The sequence below is a fragment of the Pelodiscus sinensis genome, chromosome 4 (assembly GCF_052426305.1).
Source record: "Pelodiscus sinensis isolate ZL-2025 chromosome 4, ASM5242630v1, whole genome shotgun sequence".
NCBI classification, from domain to species: domain Eukaryota; kingdom Metazoa; phylum Chordata; order Testudines; family Trionychidae; genus Pelodiscus; species Pelodiscus sinensis.
In genome coordinates this window covers 44,319,393-44,346,804 of record NC_143055.1, presented here as the reverse complement: position 1 = coordinate 44,346,804, position 27,412 = coordinate 44,319,393, and the positions used below count along the sequence as shown (strand labels likewise).

Genomic DNA, 27,412 nt, shown 5'->3' with positions numbered 1-27,412 from the left:
ATCCATTTTGAAGCACTTGGAAGAAGGGAAAGTGATCAGGAATAGTCAACATGGATTCACAAAGGGCAAATCGTGCCTGGCCAATATGATTATCTTATATGATGAGGTAACTAGCTCTGTGGATATGGGAAAGTCAGTGGATGTGATATACCTTGACTTTAGCAAAGCTTTTGATACGGTCTCCCACAATATTCTTGCCAGCAAGTTAAGGGAGTATGGAAAAGATAAATGGACTGTAAGATGGATAGAAAGCTGGCTAGACTGTCAGGCCCAATAGGTAGTGATCAATGGCTCGATGTCAGGTTGGCAGTTGGTTTCTAGCGGAGTGCCCCCAAGGATCTGTTCTTGGACCTATTTTGTTCAATATTTTTATTGACTGGCTGAGGGGATGAATTGCACCCTCAGCAAGTAAGCTACGGAGAGAGGTAGATATGCTGAAGGGCAGGGATAGGGTCCAGACTGACCTGGACAGATTAGAGTCCAAAAGAAATCAGATGAGGTTCAACAAGGACAAGTGTAGAGTCCTGCACTTCAGATGGAAGAATCCCAATTGTTACAGGCTGGGGACTGACTGGCTAAGTAGCAGTTCTGATGAAAAGGACCTGGGGATTACAGTGGATGAGAAGCTGGATATGAGTCAACAGTATGCCCTTGTTGCCAAGAAGGCTAATGGCATATTAGGGTGCATTAGGAGGAGCATTACCAGCAGATCCAGAGAAGTGATTATTCCCCTTTATTTGGCTCTGGTGAAACCACATCTGGAATACTGTGTACAGTTCTGGACACCCCGTTCTAGAAATTATGTGGATGCATTGGAGAGGGTCCAATGGAGGGCGACCAAAATGATTAGGGAGCTGGAGCATATGACCTGTGAGGAGACACTGAGGGATTTGGGTTTGTTTAGTCTGCAGAAGAGAAGAGTGAGGGGGGATTTGATAGCAGCCTTCAACTTCCTGAAGGAAGGTTCCAAAGAGGATGGAGAAAGGCTGTTCTCAGTAGTGATGGATGGCAGAACAAGGAGCAATGGTCTCAAGTTACAGTGGGAGAGGTCTATGTTGGATGTTAGGAAAAAATACTTCAGTAGGAGGGTGGTAAAGTACTGCAATGGTAATCTCCATCCCTAGAGGTGTTTAAGTCTCGGCTTGACAAAACCCTGACAGGGTTGACTTAGTTGGAATTGGTTCTGCCTTGGGCAGGGGGCTGGACTTGATGACCTCCTGAGGTCTCTTCCAGCTCTATGATTCTATGAATGCTATTGTCTACACTTACAGCACTGCAGCAACAAACCTGAACAACTATAGTGCATTTCATGAAGACATATGCCAATGGGAAACAGTTCTCATGGATGCAAAAAAATAAAACAAAACCACACCACTTCCATGAACAGCAGAAGCTACATCAATGGAAAAAGCACAAAATACCCAGTGTAAATTACATCACTTTGGGGAGGGGGGAGGATTCACATTCCTGAGCAACTTAAAGTATGCCAACATATGCTGTCTACTAACAAGCAGCTTCAATGTGAAGTCTAAGGCTACAACTAGACTGCATCCCTCTTTCGACAGAGGGATGCAAATCAAGGACATCAAAATTCCTAATAAAGCAGGGATTTAAATATCCCCTACTTCAGCATAAACATGGCCACCTTTTTTCAAAACGGAGTATTTTCGAAAAAACAGTCTAGACATAGATCTGTCGAAAATAAAGCCTTTTTCAACAGATCCTGTATTCCTCAAAAAATGAGGTTTACAGGATCTGTCGAAAAAGGCTTTATTTTCAACAGATCCGCATCTAGACCGCTGTTTTTTTGAAAACTCCATTTTGAAAAAGTGGTTGCCATGTTTATGCTAATGAGGCACGGGATATTTAAATCCCTGCTTCATTAGCAATTTCGATGTGCCTAATCCACATCTCTCTGTCAACAAGGAGGTGTAGTCTAGACACACCCTAAGAGTCCAAATTAAACCATGATTGTGGGACACCCTATCAAAGTAAGCACCCAATCTGTAAGCATCTATTAAAGAATAGCATTTTAAAAAGGTGTGGATGTCAGTCTCTGAACAGGCAAAGAGGCTGCCTAGGTTTAGTGGAATGAGTTCTAATATGACTAGGTAGATCTGACTTGGCCTATTCATAACACAGTATTACACATCTGGATACTCATTTTGGTAACATCTGAAGACACTGTCTCGTCTATCATTCTCTATGCTTAGATGTTTCTGAACTTTTTTTCCTCCTGTAATATAAAGACCATGCTCTTATTTGCTTATAAAATTAAAGCGCAGCTAGTGCTTTATGTAAACCACCTCCACAAGAGGAGTAGCTAACAGCGCTGAGAGCATGACTCCCAGTGATATAGCCCAGTTTACACTGGTGCTTTACAGTGCTGCAACTTGCTGCACTTGGAGGGGGGATGTTTTTTCTTACCCCTGAGCCTGAAAGTTGCAGCGCAGTAAAATGGCAGTGTAAACTTAGCCTCAGGTGTGTGAAACTTAGTTGTGTCAGAAGTTAAGTGGGACTAAAAAAATCAATTGATTCAAGTTTTCACAAGTTAAAATCTGAAAAATGTCATAGTTAGGAACTTGGCATTAGGCGGATGAATCACCATCTCTTTATGGAACTCCATATCAGGTCAATAAGGGATGGAATTTCTCCTACCCTCTGAGCTGATGTTATAGCTATTAAAAAGGGCAGTTTTTAGAGACAAGTGGTAAAAGAGCAGGTTGAAATGCTCAAAAGAGAGTCTCAGTAAGCCAGCTAACCTTATGTTAAGATACCAGGATGTAGCCGGCCAGAGTAAGTCTAAGGTCTGACACTGGGTTCCCAAAGTACAAAGGACGCTACACAGGTATCTGTCAAACACAAACAGTTTATTTCTTGACAGCTAACAGCTGTGCCCCATAAATGGAAGAACAACATAAAGAAGAAGCATATATTACATCCCTTCCTGCAAGCCTGGGACCCAGGGTAGGCTGCGGATGAAGTGTGAGGTTGTCTCAGCTTCCGAGGCACCAGTACCCAAAGCCCATCGGTGAGGTCCGGTTTGCTAGGCTCTGAGGCAGCCTTAAATACAGTTTTCCTGCCCTGTTTGGCAGTTTGGAAATTTCCAGGGCTTACTCATTAGTGCTGATGTAGAGCTTAGCTGTTAGTTATTGATCTGGTTCTGATCTGGATCTTCTTGTCCTTTGGCCCTGTTTACGTGATCAGTACTTTAGGGTAAACAGAATTGTGTATGCATTCTTGCCCTTTACCATTATCTTATACTTGTTCCTGCTATACTGGCAACAATGCTTATCTTAAGTGGCATATGTTCCCAAAGACTTACTTCTGGCTCATCAGATATAGGGAAAAGGATGAAAGAATGCAGGCCTCACCACCTCTAAACTATCACATACAAAGTTCTTCTGCAATTGACTACTACACAGGAAGAAGGGGGACTTCAGGTTAGGGGGAAAATAAATTATATCTTTGAGGAATCTAGCAACTATACAGTAGAAAAATATGGTAGAACTACACATTCAGTTGGAGAATTATGCAGATATTGCTGATAGGTGTACTCTTGGGAGCTAAGTATAGTCCTGAATGTTTTAGGGTTTAGTCCCAAACAGCAGAAACATGGGGTTTTCCAGGAAGACAAGTGGCATTGTGCCCAAATAGAAAATCTCTTCTATTTTGCTGCATAAGTTACCAGAAAAACTTTGATTAGATTATGTACCAAGATGTTCTTGATATCAGCTAAACAGCTTCTTCCAGTGATGGTTAACCAGCCTGCATCCATGTTATCAGAAGTAATGATGCTTGATCCAGGTTTCAGATCTGATCTTCATTCTGTGAAGTCACATCTGGTAAAACATGTTGGAAGTAAAGCTGAGAGGTTCACTATGCCTCAGAATCAGAAATGCCCAGGTCAGGCTGTCACAGTCATGATCATAAAGACTGAATCTTGATTGGGAGCCCTTGATATTAACAGGATCAGCAAGTCGGCACCCAAGTCCCAGTCTGCATAAAATAAGGACACCATCTGACAAGGCATCTAGGCCCAAACCCTTCACTCATGACTTAAATTTTAAAACCTTGTAAAATGCATTGTGACTAGAGATGCAGAGAACTGATGGGCAGGATCCCCTGGGATGCTTACATGAAGGGGAAAGAAGTCCAGGAGAGCTGACAGTATTTTAAAAAAGCCTTATTGAAGACACAGGAACAAACCATCCTGATGCATAGTAAGAAAAGCAAACATGGTAGGCGACCAGATTGCCTTAACAGGGAAATTCTTGGCAAGCTTAAACACAAAAAAGAAGCTTATAAGAAGTGGAAACCTGAACTGATGACTAGAGAAGATTATAAATATATTGCTCGAGAATGAAGAAGAGTAATCGGGAAAGCGAAAGCATAATTGGAATTGCAGCTAGCAAGAGATGAGAAGGGTTACAAGAAAGGTTTCTACAAGCATGTTAGCAATAAGAGGGAGATCAGAGAGGGTATGGAGCCCTTACTAGATGAGATCATGTGGGAAAAGCTGAAGTACTCAATGCTTTTTTTGCCTATGTTTTCACAGACAAGATCAGCTCCCAGACTACTGCGCTAGGCAACACAGTATGGGAAGGAGGTGAGCAGCCCTTGGTGGAAAAAGAACAGGTTAAGAACTATTTAGAAAAGCTAGACATACACAAATCGATGAGTCCAGATTTAATGCATCCGAGAGTACTGAGGGAGTTGACGAATGTTATTGCAGAGCCTTTGGCTATTATCTTTGAAAACTCATGGAGATCGGGGGAGGTTCTGGACAACTGGAAAAAGGCAAATGTAGTGCTCATCTTTAAAAAAGAGAAATCCAGAGAACTACAGACCAGTCCGCCTTACCTCAGTCCCCGGAAAAATCATGGAGGGGATCCCTCAAGGAATCCACTTTTAAGCACTTGGAAGAAGGGAAAGTGATCAGGAATACTCAATATGGATTCAAAAAGGGAAAGTCATAGCTTCTATGATGAGGTAACTGACCCTGAGGACACGGAGCAGTCCATGGATTTGATATACCTTAACTTTAGCAAAGCTTTTGATACGGTCTCCCACAATATTCTTACCAGCAAAATAACGAAGTATGGATTGGATAAATGGACTACATTGTGGATAGAAAACTGGTTAGATTGTCTGATCTAACAGATCTGATCAATGGCTCGATGTCTGGTTGGCAGTTAGTTTCAAGCAGAGTGCCCCAAGGATTGATTCTAGGGCTGGTTTTGTTCAACATCTTTATTAATAACCTGGATGAGGGGATGGTTTGCATCCTCAGCAAGTTCGCGGATGACACTAAGCTAGGGGGAGAGGTAGATACGTTGGAGGATAGGGATAGTGTTCACAGTGACCTAGACAAATTGGAGGACTGGACGAAAAGAAATCTGAGGAGGTTCAACAAGGTCAAGTGCAGAGTCCTGCGCTTGGGAGGGAAGAATCCCAAACATTGTTACATGCTGGGGACTGACTGGCTAAGCAGCAGTTCAGCAGAAAAGGTCCTGGGGATTACAGTGGATGAGAAGATGGATGTGAGTCAACAGTGTGCCCTTGTAGCCAAGAAGACTAATGGCATATTAGGGTGCATTAGGAGGAGCATTGCCAGCAGATCTAGAGAAGTGATTATTCCCCTTTATTCAGCTCCGGTGAGGCCATATCTGGAGTATTGCATTCAGTTCTGGGTCCCCCACTATAAAGAGGATGTGAACACATTGGAAAGGGTCCAGCGGAGGGCTATCAAAATGATTAGGGGGCTGAAGAACATGACCTACAAGAAAGGCTGAGGGATTTGGGGCTTATTTAGTCTGCAGAAGAAAAGAGTGAGGAGGGATCTGATAGCAGCCTTCAACTTTCTGAAGGAAGGTTCCAAAGAAGGAGAGAGGCTGTTTTCAGTAGTGATGGATGGCAGAACAAGGAGCAAAGGTCTCAAACTACAGCGGGGGATGTCTAGATTGGATAGTTTTCCTAATATTTCACAAGGAGGGTGGTGAAATACTGCAATGGGTTACTTAGGGAGGTGGTGGAATCTCTATCCCCAGAGGTTTTCAAGTCCCAGTTTGCAAAGCCCTGGCTGGAATGATTTTGTTGGCTTTGGTACTGCTTCAGGCTGGACTAGATGACCTCCCCTGCTCTGGGTTGCAGATGTTACTTTATCTATAATTTCAACAAAAGCTCCTAAAGAGAGATGGGAAACAGTGTAGGTAGGAAACGCACCAAATATCCTTTGGTTTGTGATTTCCAGGACCTGCTGCTCAGAAGTCAGCTGATTTCAGTCCTCCTGAACATCAGAGGTGCTTTCCAAAAGGGCAGTGGAAACGTGTCCAAATCCAGTAACAGTTCTGATTGGCTCTCAACAATGGCATCTAGCTTAGTGTCATAAGGTAAGTGAAATGTGCAGAAGAAGAGAATCAGAATGTCTGATGCTTTTGCACCTCTGCTTCATTTTCAGTTACCACCACCTAAGACATAATTGGAACAAGAGGCAAAGTGGCTCTATCTGGCAGAGTTTTGTGGATCTGGTCTTACCTCCTCCATGTGACTGGTTTGCATACATGTAATGAGTGGCACTCCATCAGTTCCAATATTAACTACATCAGAATCTTCAAACAGGAGGTTCTCAAGTACAATTTGGATGCCCTTTAGTATTCTTGTAAATGGGTGCCATGAAGCTCAAATCACAATGTACGTGGCCACTGCATATTTGCCATAGCAAAGGTGTCTAGAGCAGCCTGAATGACATTTGAAACACTAACAATCCTTCAGAAGCTAGGGACCTTAATTCTTCCCTTTCATTTTGTGATTTCTTCTCTATGAATTGTGACACGCTGTCCTCTGGATAGTTATATTTTGACAAAAGTACTTGATCATTCAAAATGTGCACCAGAAGGGGTGGGGTCAACCCCATCTAGCATGCTGTACGGTTCTCTTAAATTGTCTCATAACCTGAGCAGGAGAGCTCATCAGTTTATGATCGTATTAGTGAATGGTACCAAGGGCAAAGTCCATCCAGTTGTGTGGTCATCATGAAATCAACAATACATAGAAAACCACAGATACCAAAAATGCCTCTCCCAGAAACATTTGCACTGTTATTTATTCCCAGTAGTGATGTGAAAATAACTATTTACACAGTTAACAGATGAGCCTAGACACATCAGTTAACACGCATGGTCACATGCAGCCCACCAGTCCTCCACTGCTGCCTCTATTATAGGCAACAGTGTGGGAGGGTACAGCACTGCTCACAGCCAATGGTAGCTGCAGCAAGCAGTGCAGTTAGCTGCCACTTCCTGCAGCTCTCCCTGACTGGGAATGGCAAACCACAGCCAATGGGAGCTGCAAGAAGCTATACCCGTGGACACAAGGTGGTAACCTGCTTGGAAGGCCACCAGTGGCATACCCTCTCTGGTTGTGACTAAATCAGTGATGGGCAGCTTGCAGGTTGCATACAGCTCATCAGGGTCTCTTATGTCTGCACTCACTATGGGAAACATGTTCCTTCCTCCCCCTTTCTGAGAACTGTGTGTGAACAGCCAGACCTCTTCCAGCGTCTCAGTATCTGAAGGATTCAATCTCTTCAATGATACGTGAGCCTAATCTCTTAAAGTCCACAGAAACATTAGCCGAAGAACTTTTCAGGCTTAGTGGGAATTCCCCACCTTCCTCTACACCACTACCATAGACGCTCTAAGGCGGCTCTCATCAAGCTCTTCTGAAGAAAAAAAATAGAAGGCAGGCCACTCTCTCTCTCTCTTTCTGCATCCTCTTGGAAAAAGCAAGAACAGATCAAGCATGTGTCAGGAATGTATCCCTCACTAAAGCAAGAGAGGACTCTAAGGTACCCATTATTGATCAGGATAGCAAAACTGTTGTTTTAAATCAGACTTTGTTTTGACATAGCAACTAGAGTTCTAGTACCAAAGATATCCCATCATTTATTTCTTTTGTGTGTGCCAGTAAGCATAAATACAAAAATGCTAAGAGACTGCACAGCACACACAGGAAGCATGGATCCTGTACCACTGTCATATGTAGCAAAAAGAACTCCAATGATGTGTTGGACCCACTGCGCCCTTTATGTCTGAGTAGCTGGTGTGTACTGGCTGGCTTGTGTAACTATGTTTAGCACCAATATATTATTCATAAAGCTATGTTTTAATAACTCAAGTGAAAAAGTTGTAGTGGGGTGCAGACAGAGATCCCTTTGAGATTTTTCCCCAGTATGTTGATCATGCCTCTGACAACCCCCCATTGTAGTGATGTTAGATATTGATTAATTTGCCTCTGTGGGAAGCGGTGCAGGACTGGCAGGCAGCTCCGCATGAGCAGCAGGCAGCTCCACATGAGCAGATATGCGTGGGGATTAGAGATGTAAGCAACTAGTCCACTACTCTAAAAGCAAATGCTTATTAGGTAGTTAAGTTCCTACTCAACTATTCGCTTCCCCCTCTCCTTGCTGCCTCTATCAGAAAGAGGCACCAGCACCATCTCCACAGAGGCATAAGAAAAGGGTGCGAGCAGGGATTGAAACAGTCCCTCGCGCCAGTCCCACTGCTGCTTCTCTCCCTTTGGAATGTATGGGAGCTGCCTGCAGCTCTTACACATTTCAAGAGAAGAGGCACAAAGAGGAACCCATGCCACTGAGAACTGTTTTGATCCCCATTGGCACAGGTTCCTGCTGTCTCTCCCCCTTTGAAATATACAAGAGCTGCAAGTGGCTCCTGTACATTTCAGAGGGAGAGAGGCAGCTGTGGGTCTCTCTTTGAAATATACGAAAGCTGCAGGCTGCTCTTGTACAATTCAAAGGAAGAGGTGCAGTGGAATCGTGAGCACCCTCCTTATCGACTAATCAAGTAGTCAATGGAATTTCCATCAAATTTAACATTCTTGCTTATACTGTGTCCCACCTGTCCCCTTCTCTCCACCCTCCCCCCGCAACCCAACACTGCACGTCTGAGGCAGCTGAAGTACAGAGGAGGGAGGAAAGTGGCTCCACAGGATCCAGTACATGCACACCAGCTCCCACTGCCTCTGTATCAGTATGTAGTCAACAGGGTAACTGAAACCCAGGTTTATCAGTTAATCACAGTCAATTACATGTTGATATCCTTATTTCTTGCTTCTCAAGGCTCCCCACCATGCTGTCCTGCTGGGTTAGATCCTCTGGTCTCCCCCAGACAAGGCACAGAGTAGGGGTTACTGCCTGCCCCCTGCAGAGCAATGCAGACACTGAACCACTTCAGGTCTAGGACAATGCAGTTCTAGAGCAGAGTACCCAGAAAACCAACCCTCAAATGGGACCAAAAGCCCACAAATAAATCCTTCTTTCTCGGTGTACAAGTTTTACACAGTGAAAGCTCATCAGGTAAGCCCCTTTTAGCAATGAAAGGCTGCTACACACAACAGGTCCTCTCCCCCCCCCCCCCCCCCGCACCAATTATTTACATTGGGCCTGATAATGAAAACACTTGTTTACTAAATACAAACAGTAGGAATCAAGTGATTGCAAGTGAAAACAGACAGATCAAAGTTACTACATTAAAATGAATAGAAAACAGTTCTAATTCACTAAAAATATTTCATACAAATTTTGACTCTGAAGAGCTGTTCTTCTTAGGGATTTTAAAATTAGTTTAATTATGTAATCATGTAACCACTGACATTTTCAGCAGTTACACATGGGGGTGAGGGCAGGCAGGCAGCTCCAGCCTGCCACCCTGTGCTGCTGCCTCTGTATCAGAGGCAGGAGTACAGGGGAGTTAGCAGGCAGAAGCCAGCATACTTGGGGTGCAAGAATCCAACAGTTGTGTACTGATTTTTAAGCTGTGAATACAAGAGAAAGTTTCTGATCATATAATTTCTAGTTTACTGGTTTTACTTACTTGTGGACAAGAAAAAAGATTAGTACAAAAAAGGAGGAGAATACAATGAGTTGAAGCCCATGATAGTCACATCTCAAAGTTTAGACATATTTAAGAAATTCATTCCAGTTTTAGAGACTCCAGGTTCCAGCACTGTTCTTTTTACTTAAAGACAGCAAGACTTACTCTAGAGGTCTCAACAGTCTCTTAAGTGGTTCTGCTTAAACTTAACACACAACAGTCTGGTAGCACTTTAAAGACTAACAAAATATGAAGATGGAATCATGAGCTTTCATGGGCACAAGCCACTTCTTCAGATGACCAGAGTGTTGGATGTTCAGAACTAAAATAAATAGAGAGGGAGGAGACACGAAGAGGCAGTGGATATTAAATTTTCCAGCGGAAAGCCAAGCTGGACAATCAATACTCTGGTCATCTGAAGAAGTGGGCTATGCCCACACAAGCTCACACTACCATCTTCATGTTGTTAGTCTGTACAAGATAAACTTAAACAAAAAATAGTCTGGTTGCACTTTAAACACTAACTCTGCTACCCTCTGAAGCTGCTTAATTATAGGCAGTATTGTTGAAACTAGCAAACTCTAGAACCACAATGAATTTAAGTGTACTCACAGTATTCACTTTATTACCAGTGATATAGGTTATTTAATAATCTAAAGTGCAATACAAGCATTAGTTAACATTTATGTAACATACAAAATACTTCTCTAGGATGCACCTCTGTTGGGCTGTATCAGCAGTGAAGATTTGAGGGAGGCCTCCCATCACTTTAGCATAGCCAAATACCCACGAGTACTAGCAGACATTAGCTTAGCCTGTTCCACTGTGCTACCACCACATCGCTGTCTGATCCTGATCAAAGCAGGTCCATTCAACAGCGCAGTAAAAGTGTCAGCAGCTGTAGCCAGTTAGCACCCTCAAAATTGCTAGGCAATACGGTTAAAGATTTCGTTGGACACTCTCCCTCCATGATGACAAGCCCAGGGGCGACTGGGGGGGAGGAGCCACGAGTGAAGCATGTAAGACGACAGAGACTAGGCTGAGCTCCCAGCGCTACCCTGACGATACTGCTTACACAGCCCCGCCCCGGCAGGATGTCGCCGGTTCGCGGCCCCAGGCTGGCCTGGAAGATGCCAGGACAACTGGCAAGCAGGACCCGGGGCAACGGCATCGCCTGGGTAACGTTCGGCTCCACGAAGGCATCTGCTTCGCCCAGCAGGGACTCGGGGCGAGAGAAACGCAGCCCGGGGCGGGCTGACCCGGAGACGCTACCCGGCCCCTCAAGGCAACAAGCCTTAGGGGGCTCGGGCGCGGCAGCCACGCCGCTGACACCACAGTCAAGGAGCCGCACGAGCGGGGCCCCGGGCGGTGCTGGCAGCACGGTCCGAGCACAGCGCTCCCTTAGCAGCGGCGGGTGCTTCCATCCCCGGGCAGGGGGGCGGGCGCAGCAGCTGCGCCCACACACACACGCGCGCGCCAAACGGGCTCGGGGCTGAGCGCCGGCCGGCCCGGACCAGGGGCACCGTCCTGCTCCCCTGTGGGCTCGTGCTCCCCTTACCCGGCTCCCCGCGCACCGGCACCAGCTGGCTGAGAGAGGCTGCCCCAAATCTCTGCCGCCGCCACTCCCCCGCCTCCGGGCGGGGCGCAGAGCCACCCTCTGCACACGGCCCCACCCACAGGCCCACCTGTTGCCGGAGCAGGGCGGGGAGAACGCAGCTCCAGGGACCGTTTCATTCAAATTTAGACTCTACCATTCTCTTCTCTCTCATGGGGGGGAGGGAAACCGATGCGGCTCCCAAGCCTCATGCTTACCACCCATGCAATCACCCCCGCAATAGCAGCGCAGCATTGCCTGTTCGGAAAGTGTTTCTGCCTCTTCGTCTCTCCCCCCCTTTCTGTGGTGTGTTGGTACAAGCGGGCTGGGGTTTCTCTAAAGCTGTTGGGGGGGGGGGGGGCTCATCGTGGGAGTAGGGGATGTTCTGGGAGCGTCTGAGCTACCTTGCAGAGGGCAGCTGGGCCCTTCCCAGTGGGTGGGTCTGCTCTGCCAGCAGCTAGGGGCTGGGCCCAAAATGAGAGCTTTGGACAATCCACGTTCAGGAACAGCAGGGAGGCCGGGGGGTCACAGCAACGTTTCCACAGTGGCACGCCGAGGTCCAACCCTCCTGCCCTGGGCCTTGCCGCTCTGCCGGAGGGAGGGGCTTTTGCCACAGCACACCCCATGGACCACCTGGGTCAATGCAAACCTTGCCGCAGACTACAGTTGCTAATGGAAATTCACCATTAATTACACTCAACCCATTTTGCTATTGCTGCAGCTGGGGAGAATGGTTTAATTTAAATTATTAAACAGATTAAGAGTTTTATCCTTCTCAGGTTAGTTTAGCAAACTTCGTTTTAAATAAAGTAAAATATTATATCCAACACAATAGATTTCAATGGTTTCTTTCTTTATGGCAGGGGTGGGGGACATTTTTTGATTGGGGGGTCCCTGACCCATGGAAAAATCATTTGGGGATCACACAAGTGAGAAGCAAAAAACTCCCCAAACTCCCAACCCTCACTGATGTGGCCTCCCTAACTGAGACCCCTCACTCTTGTGGCACTCTAGCCCCCATGGGGTGAGTGAAGGGAGAGGGAGGACTAAGGTTCAGGGGTTCCCATAGGCCAGATTTACTTTTCTGGGGTTCCAGAGTTAGTGGATTTTGTGGCCTCCCTTAGGCTCTGGAGTAGGAACAAAATGAGGGTTCACTGTGAGTGACAAGCTGCCAACAAGTGGGATAGGGATGGGGGTGCAGGATCTAGGTGGGAGGTGGAGTGCAGGACAAGGTGAAAAGGGTAGGGTCTGGAAGGGAGTTTGGTGGCAGGACAGGGATGGGGTGGCGGTAGGAGGGAGTTTGGGAGCGGGAGGGGTTGGGGAATAACACAGAAAAGGTAAGAGGATGAGAATGAAGCCAAATAACTAATTGGGTACAGAGGCAAAGAAGTGGGAAGTAAAGGAAAGTGCAGCTTCTGCAAAATAAAATTATATGCCCCTTCACATCTTCCCTCTGCTCCAGCTTCACTTCCCTCAGCCCCATGATTCCCCTGGATGCCTGCATTGCCCCATACCCCTCGGTGCAACTCCTGCCCTCTCCCATCCTGCCGTTGAATCCTCCTGCACCCCCCCTCATAACCCCACATCACTGTGCCCCCAGTGCACACACCAGCAGGGCAGCAGCACTGGGACTTGCAGACCCTTAGGAACAGCACAGGTGAGAAGGGGGTGGGGGAGCTTCTATACCACCAATGGTATTGCCCAATTTGAGTATTGTACACACACTGAACCAAGTCTCTGTAGCAAACCTCAACTACCCTACACAATTTCAGGAAAACTCAAAGGGGCATTTCAAACTATACTACAGTCTGGGCTTCTCTGCAAGAGGGAGAGCAAGCTATTATTTTGGGGTAAGTTTCATTAAATGTACAAAATACAACTCATCAACAGACAGCCAAGACGGACACACTCGCTCACTGACAGACAAACTCAAATTATAGTAGATAACTTTGAATCAACCAAGTCTTTGTGTATACCATTTTACACAACTGTATTTAAATTTGTATGTGAGTCAATGATTTAACTGCAAATTAAACTGCCAACTGATGGATGCTGCTACTAAGTTTGCAATTGCAGTTATAAGAATATATCAGAGGCCATAGTCTTTCTAAAAAATGTGTCTTGCAACAGCAAATAATCGAATTGTAGTTTATTTCCCTATGCTCTCTGTTGAGGCTTGGTTAGCAATTTATGGTTAATTTTCTGGTCAAAATAATTGCCTTTGAGTTAGGTTACTGCAACTGATGCCATGTCTACACTACTGCAGCACAGCCACTATAGTACCTTAGTGCAGATTCACTTTACAATATTAAAAGTACAAGCAGAGAATGAGATTTTCAACTTCTATTCTGATTCCCCTTTTTGCATACAAGTTTCTCAGATAAATTCCTGTGGCCATGTCTACACTAGGAGATTATTTCAAATAGGAACAAATAGATATAAATTGTTCACCAACCCTGGAGTTCACACCTGGTTTGTCTTATGTTTCTAATGCACATGCTTCAGAGTTTCTGCCAGGCAACTACTGACAGGAATCAGGAAGGGATTCCCCTACCCCCAGTGTATTCTGGGAGGTTTTTCATTTCTTTCCTCTGAAGCATCAGGGATGGCTATGGCTAAGGGTATGTCTAGACTACATGGCTCCGTCAACGGAGCCATGTAGATGAGTTTACTAGACATAGGAAAATGAAGCGGCGATTTAAATAATCGCCACTTCATTTACATCAAAATGTCTGCCGCACTGTGCCGATCAGCTGTTTGGCGGCACAGCACGGTAGTCTGGATGCTCCGAGGTTGACAATGGAAGCCTTTGTGGACTGCTCCGGTAAACGAGGCATCATTTTCCACGAGGCATCATTTTCCTATGTTTAGTAAACTCATCTACATGGTTCCGTCAACGGAGCCATGTAGTCTAGACATACCCTAAGATAGGGCAGTGAATGGAGTGGGCCAGGACTCTGATGTGGCACAGAGAATTCTCTCTCGGGTGTTTGGTTGTTTTTTGCTGCATACTTAGTTTCACTTGAACTCACTGTTATATGTCCAGTCAGAAATCATTTTCTTTTGCAGGTCAGATTGGCAGGAACATTGGGGAAGAGGGCATTCCAGTGTAGCATGTGGGTGCAGGTTGTTTGCTAGGATTATCTGGGTATATCTCAGTTAATCGCTTCCCTGCTTTTGTAGAGACTTTGAGTGCTAATGTACCTTGATCACTTCTGTTCTCTTCATGTGGAACTTAATAGTGTAATATCCTGTGTCATTTACTTTGGATTCATTTCCATCGTTGTGTTTATGGTATGGGTACTAGCTGCTGCTGCTGGTGGCAGCCTATGTTATACAAGAGATCAGACTAATGATTTAGTAGTTCCTTCTTTAATAGTTGTAGTGGAGCTACTGCCCCACTCTGTCAAATGAGGGGTTAAAAGCAGGCTGGTGGCTGGGCAAGGACCCTGAACAAACCCCTTCCAATCAGGGAAAAGGTTCATAGGGAGCCAATCAAAGGACAACTTGTTTGGTCAACCCTTATATAAGGATCTGTTCAGCATAGCAAAGGGCGGTTGGGTACTGACCAGTGAATGGGAAGGACTGGATTCCCAGGCAGAAGCATCTTGAGCAGAACTGTGCTGGGCAGGCTAATGGGAACTGGAGAGAGGCTAAGCTTTGATATGGGAGCAGAGAAGGTGCAAGGGTCTTGGGAAAGTGTCTCAGGGAGTGTGAACAGCTAAGGGGGAGAGAAGGAGGGCAGGACAAGGCTGCTGCCAGAAGGTCCCTGGACTGTCACCCACAATAGTGGTTGGGCCTGGGTCCCCTCTTTCCACACCTTGCCACCAAGAGTGTGGCCTTCACTGCTTGCAGCTTGCCCCTGAGGCATGAGACTAGACTTTGGGGCTAGAGTTGGCCACAGAACAGGTGTACAGACTGAGGACTGCTGATACCTGCCTAGAAAGGGGTGAGCATGAAGTAATGGGCACTGCTGGGGGTGTAGATGGGTCCGTTTTGTGCAAAAGGTTTTTTTTGCACAAGAGCCCTTCTTCCTCAAAAAATGAAAAAGAAGGGCTTTTGCGTAAAAGGGGTTTTTTTGTGCAAAAACCTCTTCCGTAAAAAGAATCAGATGAGACTATGCAAATGAGAGCCTGACTTATGCAAATGAGCACTACATTTGCATTTCCTCTTCCGGAAAAAGCTTGTAGTTTAGCGTTGGAGGGAACTTGCATACCATTGTACCTGTTAGCACATAATCATAAAATTGGAGGCCTTCTAATCCAGTCTCCTGCACTTATGGCAGGACTAATGTATTATCTGGATCATCTCTGATAGTTGTTTGCCTTACATCTTCTTAAAAAATCAACAATGTTGGAAATCTACAACCTCACTAGGCAATTTATTCCAGTGCTTGACTACCCTGACAATTAGGAAGTTTTTCCTAATGTTCAACCTAACCCTTCACTGATGTAATTTAAGACCGCTGCTTCTTGTCCTATCCTTGGAGGTTAAAAGAAACATTTTTTTCTTCCTCCTCCTTGTAACAACCTTTTATATACTTGAAAACTGTTATATTCCCTCTTAGTCTTTTCTTCTCCTAAGTAAATGCAATTTTTTCAGCCTTCTCTCATAGGTTGATGCCCAGACCTTTAATCATTTTTGTTGGTCTTCTCTGGAGTCTCTTCAATCAATGCACATCTCTCCCAAAATGTGGTACTCAGAACTGGACACAGTACTCCAGTTGAGACTTGATCAGCATGGAGTAGAACAGAATTACCTCTGTAAGGGTATGTCTACACTTGCACCCTCTTTCGAGAGAAGGATGCAAAGGAAGACTTTTGAAATTGCAAATGAAGCCGGGATTTAAATATCTCATTCTTCATTTGCATATTTGCATTACAGCTCTATTTCGAAATAACAGAAAACTCTTCACTCGAAATAACTGGTAAACCTCATTGTATGAGGAATATGGGTTATTTCGAGAGAAAAAGGTTTTCTCTCGAACTAACCATGTCTTAACAGCGTCTGTTATTTCGAGATAACAAATGTAGACATACCCTCAGTGTCTTGCTTACAACACCCATGTTAATACATCCCAGAATGTTTGCTTATTTGCTTACATTGTTAATTCATATTTAGCTTGTGATCCAGTAAGACCCTCAATTCCTTGCTGCGCTATTCTTTCCTATGTAGTCATTTCCCATTCTGTATGTGTGCAACTGTTGGTTCCTTTTAAATGGAGCACTTTTCATTTGTCTTTATTGAATTTCATCCTATTTTCTTTAGATTATTTTTCCAGTTCCAGATCATTTTGAATTTAAATCCTATCCTCCAAAGCATTTGCAACCCCTCCCAGCTTGGCATCGTCTGCAAACTCTCTATGCCATTATCTAAATCATTGACACAGATATTGAATCGAGCAGAACCAGACCCAGAACTGATCTCTGCAGGACCTGATTCAATATGCCCTTTCAGCTGGACTGTGAACTACTGGTAACTACTTTCTGGGAATGGTTTTCCATCCAGTTATACGCATACTTTATATTAGCTTCATCATTCTCAATGGTGCTCACATTTTTCTTGGCATCCTCCTCTTATCAGTAATCGAAACTCTTTGCCTTCCCCCTCTATTACTGCACAGTTGGCTCAGCATAGATGCCTGGGCTGAAGGCAGACCTGGGGCCAAAGTGGGGATGGGATTGGAGGGATAATGAGGGCAGAGCTAGCCAGAAGCATAGCAGAACTAGGGGCTGGTCCAGAGGTAGGGAGTGGGAGCAGAGCCATGAGTGGGACCCAGGAGCAGAATAGGGAGCACAATAGGGCTGGGTGACACTCCCTCTCTGCCTCCCATAGGGGCTGGCCTGGGCCCTCAAACCCACCACTGAACCTTCCTCCATATGCCCCACAGTTTGGGAACCACTGATCTAGGTTGTATTTCCATATTTTGTTTATGAAACAGTCATTTGAGTCAGTAACAAAAGCCTTCCCTGAAGCCAAGATATACCACATCTACTGGTTCCTCTCTATCCCCAAGGTTTGTACCCTGTCAAAGGCTAGTAGATTGGTTTGAATCTATTTTTTCTTGGCAAATTCATGCTGACTGTTACTTATAATCTTATTATCTTCTAGGTGTTGGCAAATTGTTTAACTATTTGCTGTTCCATTATTTTATCTGATATGGAAGTTAAATTGACTGCTGTATAAGTCCCCAGGTAGTCCTTATTCCCTTTTTATAGATGAGCGCAGTATTTGCCCTTTTTTGAGTCCTCTGTAATCTCTTCTGTCTTCCATTAGAAGATATCTGAGCCATTTGCAATTAACTCCTTCATCAGTTCCTTGAGTATTCTGGGCCTAGGGTATATTTCATCAGATGCGGCTGACTTGAAGACATGTAACTTGTCTAAGTAATTTTTAACTTGTTCTTTCTCTATTTAGCTTCTGATCCAATTTTCTACTAAACTTTTTGGTGAAAACTGAAACAAAAAAAGCCATTTAACAGTTCTGTCATTTCCACATTTTCTGCTGTTTTTCCTCTCTCGCTGAGTAACAGGCCTACCCTAACTTTAGTCTTCCTCTTTCTTCTAATGCATGTGTAGAATGTTTTCCTATTACCCTTTATGTCTCTAGCTAGTTCAATCTAGTTTTTGTGCATTGGCCTTTCTAATTTGGGACAAACAATATTTTAAAACTATCAAGCAAAATTAAAGGATCAGGCATACACTATAGAAACTATTTTTGCTGAAACAGTGTGGATTAATATATTAATGTAAAATTACAGATGTCAAAGTGAAAGATGAAGGAGATATGATAAGGGGAAGGAGTGGTAGGACAATATGACATCAAGAAGGAGTTGTTATATGTGGTTTGGCAACTGTAAAGTATAACATTCTTTCACCAGTAGAAGATATTTTCAAGTTCTAAGAACATGAGCAACAATTTAATCTTTGATCTTGAAGTGTAGAATACAGAAGCATGCTTACCTTTGCACACTACAGTAATCACATTAAACTTTGCTTGCAGAATCAAGGTCTAAGGCTGTGAATCCATCAAGAATTGAAACAATGAGGCACAGTACAAGATCAAAGCTCAGATAGGTTGTTCCTGTCACTAGAATGAAGTTATCACCTGTGTTTGTCTAAATTTCAGTGGCTACAATTTTTTTTGTAAAATATCATTATAAAAAGGTTTATCATACTTTCCCAATATGCCTCCACTTTTTCTTCCTTCTATAATTAGGTTTGTCTTTAGATGTACCTTTTTGTCCTCTCCATATTCCAGCACATATCTGATCTAAGTAAGAGTTAATGCTTACTTTTTTAATGGATCACCATAATATACATATGCTCAAAATGAGTAATTGCATTATTGTCCATCTGCATTCTATCTTGTCACTACTATTTGTCACTGAACTTGATATGAGTTCCCGCTCGACTCCCAGCAGAGAACACACACACTCATCCCTTTCCTTAGATTTATTTTATTGTTCCTTTAAACCAAAAAAAAGGACCTCAGCCTAAACTTTCTCCTAAAGTATTCTTGGTACTGGGACTGATGTATCATTTTACAGTCTCTCAGTTTCCTCTACCTTAGAAAGATGCTGCAACCTTTCTCGCAGCAGAACTACTAGGTCCTAGCTGTCACCATATGTCTTTATGCAGAGTCCTAACACCTAACATTAGCAGCAGAAGAGCCCATTTCTGTGAAAGTTCCACAACCTGAATCTATTACAACTCTCTTCATTCATTATATCTATCATTTCAACAATGTATTTTGCTTTGCATGCTGTTTCAGCCAAGATAGTTTCCACATCATTTCAAAAAGTGAAGCATATTTTGGTCACTATAAAAATAACCAAGAAATAGTAATAGCAGAAAGGGAAAGACTGGTTTATTTTTTATTAATGTGAGTAGTCCCACTGAAGTCCTGTTATGGCCAGAGTGTTTGCAGAATGAGGGCCTTAACTGTGTATTACAACAAAGAATAAGAGTAACTTACACTGATTTCTTTGCTGAGTACCAATGCTTCTTACCACGAGCTTAATCTCAACATGCTGGCTTAGAAATCAAACCCACTCATATTAGAAAACATCTGACTGATTAAAAGATTGCACTGTGGTTTCTGTGCCTGCATGTTTTTCCTCTGTTATTGATGAAGCCTAGTCTGTTCCAAGAAGCCATCTTGATAGAGCAGTGTCAGAAAATATATTTAGAGAAAGTCATAAAATTAATGCTTTCCCAGGAGCCTGCCAACCTTTCAATGTCCCAAAATTGACTCTCTGTGAATAGAGCTGAGTATTTTAAAGTATTATCCACATGGCTTCCACATAGATTTTTTTAAAGGAAAAAAATATGAATTTATTGAGTCCATTCACAATGTGGCACCTATGGTTATGCCCACACAAGCTTCATCTGTAAGTAATGAGTCCATTGGACTGTGCGCTCTATTGTATTATGCAGTTATGTGAACAAAACAGGACCTTTCATTCTCCTTGCTACTTCTTATTTCTTTTTTTCGATTTGCAGCTCATTTGATAAATGCATTACAATGAGATTACTCATTTTTCTTCAGATATTTTAATGCATACTTTTCCAGTTGTAATATCATGGGCATGCATCAACCTGAGTAGTTTTAATTTGATAATTAAAACAAAAAACAGTTTTCTGAGAGCTACCCTCACTAATATATCTATGGACAGGGGTGGATGAGTTTTGCGGGGCCTAGGGCGTGGGGCCTATTGAAGCGCGGAGCAACACAATTTCGCACATGCGCCACGGCCACAGATGACAGGTAGTAGTGCGTGCGCGGGGCCTATTGAAGCGCAAGGCCTGGGGAAGCCGCCCCGCTTGCCCTGCCCTATATCTGTTGCTGCCTATGGGAAGGTAAAGAAAAACATCCATTTCCATTATATTCTTCAGAAAATTTGTATGAAGTAGCCCCTCCTCCATGTAGACGTTTAAGGAGGACATGCAGTAACTAACTACCAGGATTTTGACCCTAAAACACACAAAGCTTATGTCTAGAGCAGTGTTTCGTAAACTTTTTGAGCCCACGGAACACCAAACAATAATATTTTTTTAAAGAGGAACACAAATGAAAATTTTCTTTAAAAAAATTGTTGTCAGACCCAAAAAAAGACAAAAACAAAGAAGAGGTCGGGGCACACCTGCGAGTTATTCACGTAACACCAGTGTTCCGCGGAACATAGTTTAAGAAACACTGGTTTAGAGTGTAATGGACCATCATGTCCTTTACTTGGGCATATACAAAAGTGAGGGAAAACAAGGCACTTCTTACTCCACTGCTCAGATTATGCCTTCAACTGCGGGAAGGAGAGCAGAAACTGCTTCCCTGGGGCTTCCCCCCTTGTGAATAAGGGGGTTGGGAGTCAGAGATGTCCTGGTTATGCCCCTTCCTTTATTTAATGTCCAGAGTAGTTGGACAACAGTGAGTCATGGGGCATGTGCCTGGATAACTTATTACTTAGAGCTAAAAGAGAAAGTGCATCTTTCTGAATCACAGGTCACATCATGGTATGGGCACCCATAGCTATGTCTCAGTGACAGAAAGGCTGCGTCTAGACTGGCATGATTTTGTGGAAATACTTTTGACAGAAAAGTTTTTCCATTAAAAGTATTTCCGCAAAAGCGCATCTAGATTGGCATGGATGCTTTTGCGCAAAAAGTGCTTTTGTGCAAAAGCATCCATGGCCAGTCTAGACGTGATTTTGCACAAGAAAGCCCTGATCGCCTTTTAGCCATCGGGGCTTTTTTGCGCAAAATAGTTCTTCCCTGTCTACACTGGCCCTCTTGCACAAGTAAGAGGCTTCTTCCCGAGCGGGAGCGTGAAAGTATTTGCGCAAGAAGCACTGATTTTGTACATTACAAAGTCAGTGCTCTTGCGCAAATTCAAGCGGCCAGTGTAGACAGCTGGCAAGTTTTTGCGCAAAAGCAGCTGCTTTTGTGCAAAATCTTGCCAGTCTAGATGCACCCAAAAGTGTTTTTCTATTGCAGTAGAAGCTCTGTCCCCACCCCCACCCTTGCTCCAGGTTAGATGGATGGAAGCATTCTTCTGTCATCTTAGTTGTGTCTATATGGGGGTAGGTCAGCATAGCAACTGCACTCAGGGGTTTGGATATACACAGGCTGGAGAACCGTAACTGTGTTGACCCAAATTTTAAGTGCAGACCAGGCTTCTATGTCTTTTTCTGGATCAGGGTAGCTGTTCACTGCCTGAAACTCATCGGCTGCACCTAGACTGGCAAGCTTTTGCAGAAAAATTTGCCAGATGTCTACACTGGCTGCTTTGAATTTGCGCAAGAACACTGATGATCTAATGTAAGATTGTCAGTGTTCCTTCCGCAAATACAATGACTCTCCCATTTGGGAAAAAGCCTTCTTGCACAAATGCTTTTGCACAGGAGGGCCAGTGTAGACAGCTGAGAACCGTTTTGCGCAAAAAAGCCCCGATGGCGAAAATGGCGATCAGGGCTTTCTTGCGCAAAACCGCGTCTAGCTTGGTATGGACGCTTTTCCGCAAAAAGTGCTTTTGCGCAAAAGCGTCCATGCCAATCTAGACGCTCTTTTCCACAAATGCTTTTAACGGAAAAACTTTTCCGTTAAAAGCATTTGCAGAAAATCATGCCAGTCTAGATGTAGCCATCCTGTACAGTCAGTTACATATGGATGCTTTATTTCTAAAATTTGAACATAAATTCAAACCATTTGAAATCAATGAATTGGCTTTTATTTATGTGAAGAGAGCAACAACAAGAAGTTTTCTCTTTCTCACGTCTCTGTTCATGTCCTAAAATATTTTTTAAATTAATAATACAATTACAGGAGTGTGAACATTATTAATCTGAATATATTTTGTTTTGATATCATCTATGGTTGAATCCTGAGGCCCTTACTTCATTTGTACTTATTCCTCATTTATGAAAACTCTGACTTCATTGGGAGTTAGGCCCAGTAAGGACTGAGGAAAAATTGGGTACAATCAGATCTTTAAACTTTACCGCATGTTTGTTTGATTGTTTGTTTGTTTATTAGCCAATGTACCTGGTTGATAGATACATTTGAGTTATATTTATTCAAGTGTGGAACTCCAATAATATTTATGAGCAAACTCTGTGGAACTCAAATAGCCCATTGTGTTCTGCTCTGATCATATTGGCTCCCAGAGCAAAACTGTCTTGAATAAAATTATCGGTGTGCTTATCTGAGCTGAATCAAAACAATAATCAGGTTTTCTCATAAATTTTCACTGCAGTATCTGTGAGTAGACTTGACTGAAGCAGAAGAACATTGTGTAATCACTGTTTCACAACTTGGTAAATGGTCTCACAACATAAAAGGTTTCCCTTAGATACTATTGTAATTAGATTCAGTGAACTTCAGAGGAGAAAAACTGGTTCTATTCAGTGTGTTGAAAGGAAATCAAGGGAACATATGCAGTTAGTAGATAAAATGTCAGGCATGTTTTCGTATTTACACTTCAAACAGATCCAGACCCACAAAGGGACTTCGATATTGTGACGCTGCATATTACAACACCTAACTTGGGCATCTGGAATTCATCCAAATACCCTCAGTTACGCACCTATGTCCTTCTATATCAGGGGTGGGGGACCTTTTTTGGGTTGAGGGCTCCTGATCCACAGAAAAATCAGTCGGGGCCTGCACACAAATGAGAAGTGGGAAAAAACCCTTCACTGCGGCCCTCGACTAGAAGGAGAAAGACACTCCGCACATTCCCCTTGCACAGCAGGAGCGGTCCGAGGCCGGCTGCAGCAGCTGGCACCCCAGGCAGGCGGCGCAATTGGCGCCCCCCTTGCACAGCTGTCAATGGCCGTGACATCATCATCGGGCGCCCGGGCCAGCGGCATTTTAGGCAACTGCCTAGTTCACCTAGGCTCATGGGCTGCCCCTGATCCTGGATGATTGGAAAAAGGCAAATGCAGTGCCCGTCATTAAAAAAAGGAAGAAGGACAATCCAGGGAACTACAGAGCAGACAGCCTTAACTCAGTCCCTGGAAAAATCATGGAGGGGATCCTCAAGGAATCCATTTTGAAGCACTTGGAAGAGGGAAAAGTGATCAGGAATAGTCAACATGGATTCACCAAAGGCAAGTCATGCCTGACCAATCTGATTAGCTTCTATGATGAGGTAACTGGCTCTGTGGACGTGGGAAAGTCAGTGGATGTGATATACCTTGACTTTAGCAAAGCTTTTGATACGGTCTCCCACAATATTCTTGCCAGCAAGTTAAGGAAATACGGATTAGATAAATGGACTGTAAATTGTATAGAAACCTGGCTAGACTTTCGGGCCCAATGGATAGTAATCAACAGTTTGATTTCAGGTTGGTGGTTGGTTTCTAGTGGAGTGCCCCAAGGATCGGTTCTAGGGCCGGTTTTGTTCAACATCTTTATTAATGACCAGGATGAGGGGATGGATTGCACCCTCAGCAAGTTTGCAGATGACACTAAGCTAGGGGAAGCGGTAGATGCGCTAGAGGGCAGGGATAGGGTCCAGAGTGACCTAATTAGAGGATTGGGCCAAAAGAAATCTGATGAGGTTCAACAAGGACATGTGTAGAGTCCTGCACTTGGGACAGAAGAATCCCAAGCATTGTTACAGGCTGGGGACCGACTGGCTAAGTTGCAGTTCTGCTGAAAAGAACCTGGGCATTACAGTGGATGAGAAACTGGATATGAGTCAACAGTGTACCCTTGTAGCCAAGAAAGCTAATGGCATATTAGGGTACATTAGGAGGAGCATTGTCAGAAGATCTAGAGAAGTGATTATTCTCTTTTATTCGGCTCTGGTGAGGCCACATCTGGAGTATTAAGTCCAGTTCTGGGCCCCCACTATAGAAAGGATGTGGACACATTGGAGAGGGTCCAGAAGAGGGCAACCAAAATGATTAAAGGGCTGGAACACATGACCTATGAGGAGAGGCTGAGGGATTTGAGTTTGTTTAGTCTGCAGAAGAGAAGAGTGAGGGGGGATTTGATAGCAGCCTTCAACTTCCTGAAGGGAGGTTCCAAAGAGGATGGAGAGAGGCTGTTCTCAGTAGTGACAGATGGCAGAACAAGGAGCAAAGGTCTAAAGTTACAGTGAGGGAAGTCTAGGTTGGATATTAGGAAAAACTATTTATCTAGAAGGGTGGTGAAGTACTGCAATGGGTTACCTAGAGAGGTGATGGAATCTTCATCCCTAGAGGTTTTTAAGACTTGGCTTGACAAAGCCCTGGCTGTGTTGATTTAGTTGTAATTGATCCTGCTTTGGGAAGAGGGCTGGACTTGATGTCCTCCTGAGGTCTCTTACACCTCCATGATTCTATGATTCTTTGGTCTCCACATCAGCAAGCCTGTATATAATATACAATGTGAGCCACAGAAGCAACTTTTTAATTATAGGATCCCTGTATGCTGAGTAGACTCAGACTAAGTTATTTTAAAATAACACTCATTATTTCGAAATAATGTTTCTCTGTAGACAGGGGTGGGCCAGCTGGGAAGCTGCCCAGGGTGCCAACCTATGGGGGGTGCCTGATGGCAGCTGAAAGGGGTGCGCAGCATCCCTTATAGCTGCCATCAGGCACCATGCGCCTGGCTCCCGCAGCGCCAGACCCCCCATCCCCGTGGCGCCGGCCAGCAGCACCCTTCCCCCCACGACCGCGGGGCTCTGCACGGCCAGGTGCGGCCCACCCCGGGCTGCACGCCAGTGGCCATGGCCGGGCCGGACAGCGCATGAGCTGTGCACCCCAGGGGCGGCGCTGCGCACCCGGGCCTGGGGCGCCAAAGTGGCTCAGGCCGGCCCTGTCTGTAGATATACCTCAAGTGATTGAAAAATATCCATTCTTCAACAAAAATAACTTCAAAACAGACTTCAAAGAGAAACTGCAGAACTGCAATTCATTTACAAATTTAACACTATTAATCTGAGACTGGGAATGGCTGGCTGTCTACAAAAGCAATTGGTATTCACACCTCCTCATCAACTGTTGGGAGTGGGCTATACCTACCTTGACTGAATTAGCCTAGTTACTATTGGTTCTCCATTTGATAAGATAACTCCTTTCTTTTCATGTGCTAGCAAATTTGTCTGCCTCTGTAATTTCTACTCTAACACATCTGACAAAGTGGTTCTTTGCCCACAAAAGCTTATGCTCAAATAAATCTGTTAGTCTTTACAGTACCACATGACTCTTCGTCCAGTAGCTGCATTACAATGTGGTTCCACCAGTCTGTGCTTGTTTACTGGGAACGGAATCAGCATTCCACTGTGTCAACATGTCCGACTTCTGCCAGCACATGCTAGTTACTCCATAACATGTTCCTGCATGTCTGTGTGAGTGTTCTCCTCACATTCTTCCTTGTGCAGGCAGCTCCTGGTTAAGGCTCTGGACAAATCACAGCATAATGCATGAGGTGTTTGCAATGTTTGCCACAGCAGTTTGCAGCTGAGCAGTGTCCATGCTTGTCCTGCAATGGTGTCTGCATGGATAACCAGGGAAAAATAGTACAAACAATTGTTTCCCATTGCTTTCAAGTAGGGAGGAGATAAGTATGGCATGGGAGGTTGACAACATGTACCCAGAAGTACCTGTGACAATGTTTTTGTCGCATCAGACATTGTGAGCCCAATCCAGAATTCAAATGGGCAGCAGGAACTACCCACAGTGAATCACCCCCTCATGCAACTGTCCTGCAATTGCATTAACCCAATGTGTGTGGGTATGTCTACACTACCCCGCTAGTTCGAACTAGCGGGGGTAATGCAGTCATCCGCAGTTGCAAATGAAGCCCGGGATTTGAATTTCCCGGGCTTCATTTGCATGAAACCGGCCGGCGCCATTTTTAAATGCCGGCTAGTTCAAACCCTGTGCCGCGCGGCTACACACAGCACGGAGTAGCTAGTTCAGATTAGGCTTCCACGAGGCCTAATCCGAACTAGCTACTCTGTGCCACATGTAGCCGCGCGGCACGGGGTTCGAACTAACGGGCATTTAAAAATGGCGCCGGCCGGCTTCATGCAAATGAAACCCGGGAAATTCAAATCCCGGGCTTCATTTGCAACTGCGGATGACTGCATTACCCCCGCTAGTTCGAACTAGCGGAGTAGTGTAGACATACCCTGTGACATTAACTCAGGGGCAGAGAGACTGGGGGAAGTGTTCTCTCTAAGGCTATGTCTACACTCGTGGCTTCTTACGTAAGTACAGCCGTTCTTGCATAAGAACCCACAGAGCAGTCACAATGCTCGCCTGCTCGTGCGCAAGGAAATTTACAGTATGACGTGGTAAGAGAGGGTGTCTTCCGCAAGAGCTATGCTCTTTTCTAACAGGCGTTATCTCTCTTGCGCAAGAGGGCAATATGGATGCTCGGCAGGGATTTCTTGTGCAAGAAACCCCTATGGCTAAAATGGCCATTGGAGCTTTCTTGCTCAAGAGAGCGTCCACACTACCATGGATGCTCTTGCGTAAAAGCACAGCTCACACATGGCAGTGTGGACGAGTTCTTGCGCAAGACTTCTTCCACAAGAATCCTTGCGCAAAATGTTCTTGCACAAGAAGCCACCAGTGTAGACATAACCTAAGGGCACGTCTAGACTAGATGGCTCCGTCGACAGAGCCATGTAGATTAGGGTTGTAGGCAAAGGGAAATGAAGCGGCGATTTAAATAATTGCTGCTTCATTTTAATTAAAATGTCTGCCGCGCTGTGCCGATCAGCTGTTTGTCGGCTCAGTGCTGTAGTCTGGACGCTCCGCGGTCAACATCAAAGGCATTTGTCGACCTCCCCGGTAACCCTCATCACACGAGGCATAACGGGGAGGTCAACAAATGCCTTTGATGTCGACTGCGGAGCATCGAGACTACAGCACTGTGCCACCAAACAGCTGATCGGCACAGCGCGGCAGCCATTTTAATTTAAATGA

General features: G+C 44.5%; 1 protein-coding gene across 2 annotated transcripts in view; it reads right to left on the bottom strand.

Annotated features, from left to right (window-relative positions):
- Window positions 1-11,639, bottom strand: part of NSUN7 (NOP2/Sun RNA methyltransferase family member 7) — an 88,878-nt gene extending 77,239 nt beyond the window's left edge. The window contains exon 1 of one of the 2 annotated variants that reach the window (XM_006129491.5): window positions 11,579-11,639. The gene's annotated coding sequence lies outside the window, so the exon portion shown is untranslated. Of the gene's footprint in view, window positions 1-11,451 lie in introns of both variants that reach the window. The other variant, XM_075930535.2, reaches the window with a different exon arrangement.
- Window positions 11,640-27,412: the final 15,773 nt, after the last annotated feature.